Source organism: Peromyscus eremicus, chromosome 16_21 (genome assembly GCF_949786415.1).
Source record: "Peromyscus eremicus chromosome 16_21, PerEre_H2_v1, whole genome shotgun sequence".
NCBI classification, from domain to species: Eukaryota; Metazoa; Chordata; class Mammalia; order Rodentia; family Cricetidae; genus Peromyscus; species Peromyscus eremicus.
This window is the reverse complement of record NC_081432.1, coordinates 468,590-472,874: the sequence shown is the minus strand read 5'-3', so window position 1 is coordinate 472,874 and position 4,285 is coordinate 468,590. Positions and strand designations below refer to the sequence as shown.

Below are 4,285 nucleotides of genomic sequence, written 5' to 3'. Positions count from 1 at the left end.
ATCATGCTACACATCTGTCTTGTTAAAATTGGATTATGGAACCCACATCTGAGAGTGCTAAAGGAACATAGAAATAAAATTACTCCTAATGACAAACTAGAAAGAAAGAAAGGAAAGAAGGAAGGAAGGAAGGAAGGAAGACATTAAGGAAGGAAGAAAGAAAATTCCACCCACCAAATCTGCCCTTCTGAAGTCATGAAGAGCTAGCTATTTCTTAAGACAGACAAGCTGGGGTAGTTCATCACCAGCAGACCAATCAGATTTTAAAAACTGGGAGAGTTCTTAGAGACAGAAGGAAAAAGATGCCAATGAGCAATACTAAAACTACAATTCTTTTATTGCTAATATACACTCAAATTCAGAATATGCTAAATATTTAAAGATGATATGCAAATATATCAACATTAAATACAAAACTATTAAAAGTTACAGAATAATTTTAATATATATGTAATATAGAGATAAATTATAATAAGAAAATCCAAATTATGACAGCTACATGGATTTAAAATATACTTTTTGTTTATTGCAATCAAATTAACTTAGCTTAAAGTCATCTGTTATAATTAGATGGCAGGTTATTTGAACAATTATCAAAATGGCTTTAGTGTCAGTAATTACCTAGAATGCAAACAGATAAAATTGTTTGGTATGATATACAGATTAGGTAGATAACTAAAAAGAACAACTGGATACATCTGTAAACTGCAACGACTCACTTGATTTGTGGGGAAATTTAAACATTAAAAATGAAGGGTTAGAAGAAAATATTCCTTAAAAGGGGAAACCAGAACATAGCTGCAATAGTTATACTTAAATCAGATAAAACAGACTTTAATTTTTTGAAACTATAAAAAAGAGAGAGTCATTATTTAATGTTCAACAGTCAATTCAGTAAGAAAATTGGAAACCTAACATACCTAGCCTGAGAGCATCTCAATATATAAATATGTATAGACTCGAATGGAAAGACAGACTGCAACACAGAGATAAAGTAGAGGGGGCCTTTAATCCACCTGGACAGATTATACAAAAGAAAAGAAAAAGGAAATACTGGACTTAAATCATGTTGAATACAATGATCCTAGTGTCTAGCAAACATTCCCTCCCTCAGCTTGAGAACACACAGGGACCTCAACTGTCCATAAGTGCTGCCCTGGTTTGCTTTCTGTTGCTCTGACAGAACACTGAAGAAAAACAGCTTTTAGGTAAAGGCTTTTATTTCATCTTACACTTTCAATTAACAATCAATCATCAAAGGAAGCCATAGCAGGAGCTCAGTGTAGGAACCTAGAGACAGGAACTGAAACAGAAACCGCAGAAGCATGTTGCTCATTGGCTTCCTTCTTGGCTCATGTTCAGCTATCTGTGTTATAAAACACAGGCGCTCATCTGACTAGGAATGGTACCATCTATGTGCTCTTGGCCCTCCTCCATAAATTAAATTCAAGAAAATTCTCCACCAATGTGCCTATCGGCCAATATGATGGAGGCAATTTCTCTACTGAGGTTCCTTCTTCCCAGGTGTCTCTTGCTGTGGAATGTGGTTCTGTATGTTGTGAATATGTGTTGCTCTGATTCATTGACAAATAAAATGCTGATTGGCCAATAGCTAGACAGGAAGTATAGGCAGGGTGAGTAGACCAGAATTCTGGGAACAGGAAGGCTGAGTCAGAAGTCGTCAGCCAGACACAGAGGAAACAAGATGTGAAGGCAAAACTGAGAAAAGGTACCAAGCCATGTGGCTAAACATAGATCAGAATTATGGTTTAATTTAAGTGTAAGAGCTAGTCAGTAACAAGTCTGAGCTAATGACCAAGCAGTTATAATTAATATAAGCCTCTGTGTGTTTACTTGGGGGATGTGAGTGGGAGAGATTTGTCTTGACAGCTGGCTGGGACACAGGAAAACCTCTAGCTACGTTTGGCCTCCAGTGTGGGGCTGGAACCCATGACCCTGGGATTGAGAGTCCCATACTCTACCAACTGAGCTAGCTGGGCAGTTATAATTAATATAAGCCTCTGTGTGTTTACCTGGGGGACACGAGTGTGAGAGATTTGTTCCAACTGCCAGCTGGCTGGGGATACAGGAAAGCTTCCAACTGCATTTGGTGCTCAGTGTGGTAGCAAGAATTTCCACCCCAAACTTGAAAAAGCTTTTAAAAGAAAAGCTTTCTAAAAGGGGGCTAAAAACAACTTCCTAGTGTATCTCTCAGGCCAGCTGTAGCCTGCAGGCTTGAGCTACAGTATGGCAGGTTTGCAGCATGTGGGCTTGACCTGCAGCATGGTGGATTCCTGCCACAGTACACAGAGGCATCTCTACGCTGTGTAGTATGCTGCATGGTGGATTTATCTTTTGCTAGAACAGACAAAAAAAGAAGAAGGGTTTCTGGGCTACATGCTTCTGCATGGAGGCATGGACCCACTGCCTCCCAGAGTCAGTGGAGAGCATGGCTCCCAGAACTAGAGGTGAATTATCTCCTCCATGTTGAAAAGCTGAAATGGGCAGTCAGTAGCCAAGGCTGCTGCTTCAGGACTAAAAATGCAGTTTAGCAGTTTAAAATCTCTCCTGGTCAGAGAAGGATTATAGATTCACATAAGTCAGATTCAGATGAAATAAGACTTTAAATGGTTTACAATGTGTATAAAAATATACATAGGCTTGGAAGAGAGAGGAAAAGGTATATAGACAGTTTTATAAAGAAATAGAAAGTTTTAAAAAATAAAGTCTTTAAAGAGACAGTAAAAGTAATATAAAAAATAAGCCACATAAAAATGGATCACACACAGAGTCTGGATTAAATTGTCTTTGGGATTTTTAACTACAGAAAGACATTTGATTGTAAAGGCTGCTCAGTTAAACCAATATGTATATTTTAAAGGTAACTTGATTTCAAAATTTGGATCTAAGGATATGTTGCTTTGGAAAGGAGGCTCTGTTTTTATTTCCACAGGAAGCAAGGGACTATGGATTTGTTCCAGGTTGAGATGGATCAGATTTGATCAAGCCAGACCTCCTGAACCTTAACACATGGTATCTATCAACAAAGGTTATAGCCAGTCCACCCAGGACTTGACCATTATCTCGAATTTTCTCAGGAATCCCCATATGACTACCAGCCCCCTATCAGCAAGAAGTAGCCTAGAAAACTATGCCCACATTCCCAAAAATGGGTTATGGATGTTTGTTTTTGTTTAGGTTGTTGGTTACAAATTGTTATTGGTCATAGTCAATCTCTTTCTAAAAGAAGAGAAGGGGGATATGAAATAGAAATATAGGATATAGATATGATAGGATAAAAGGGTAAATTATTGATTCTACTTTTAAAGAGCAATAACTTGCTTAAAATATTTTACATTGCAAGGATTTTAGTTTATTGATATAAATTTAAAGTTAATTTTTTTATACTGTATGTATATTTCTACTCTTGTTTAAGGTATTATGTTTGTGCAGCTCATTGAAATTGTAATGTATAATTAAGAAATACAGATTAATAATTAGTCATCAATGATAATCAAACTTACGTTAGATAAGTTTTCTAGTTATACAGAGATATATTTCAATTAGGTAGGTGATCTTCAAACACTTAAAGACCTACAGGACATGGTGTTTAAAATGTTTTAAAAACTTAGACTTTTCTAAACAATGAGACATGTTTGCTCCTGGCAGCACCAATTATTTCAAGGGAATTGATGGGCACCAAGACACTCCATATGGAGTTTATCTTCTTCATGGCAAAAGTTAGCCATTTGGGTAAGAAAATGTTCTTGGCTCGACTGCTTAACAAAATGTTGTGTAAACTGGACATGCGGTACCCATAGGAAGGTGACCACTGAACTTTGCAAGAGTAGATGGTCCTTCAGGTTCCTGCTTTGCAGAGAAAACTGCCAGACATTCTACAGGATACAGAGAGAAGCCACTGAGAGACTCTAGGCCTGTGAGCTGAAGATAGATGCCCCAATGTTGCAGAGGAACTTTGGGTGACTGTCCAGGTAGCCAGCTGTCTCTGTCATTCAAGAGTTTTGGAAGTGGCTTACAATGCATTTCCTGTTTACTTAGGTAATGTTATATCCTTCTAGGGTCTTTGATATGGTTGAAGACTAAATAGTAATAATTTTCCTTGGTTATGATCAAAGATAAATTAGATATGAAACTTTAGACTCACAAATATAGGATAGATGATAGAATATTTTCTTTAATTTTGCCAAATACAAATAGACTAGATATTGTAACTGTAATTCTTGCTTGATAACTGTTCTCTTATATGTAATTTTACTATGTTAAA

General features: G+C 36.9%; 1 non-coding gene across 1 annotated transcript; it reads right to left on the bottom strand.

Annotated features, from left to right (window-relative positions):
* Positions 1-1,925: 1,925 nt before the first annotated feature.
* Trnae-cuc (transfer RNA glutamic acid (anticodon CUC)) lies at positions 1,926-2,000 on the bottom strand. Its single transcript has one exon. It is a non-coding gene; the product is annotated as a tRNA-Glu (tRNA).
* Between the last annotated feature and the right edge of the window lie 2,285 nt (positions 2,001-4,285).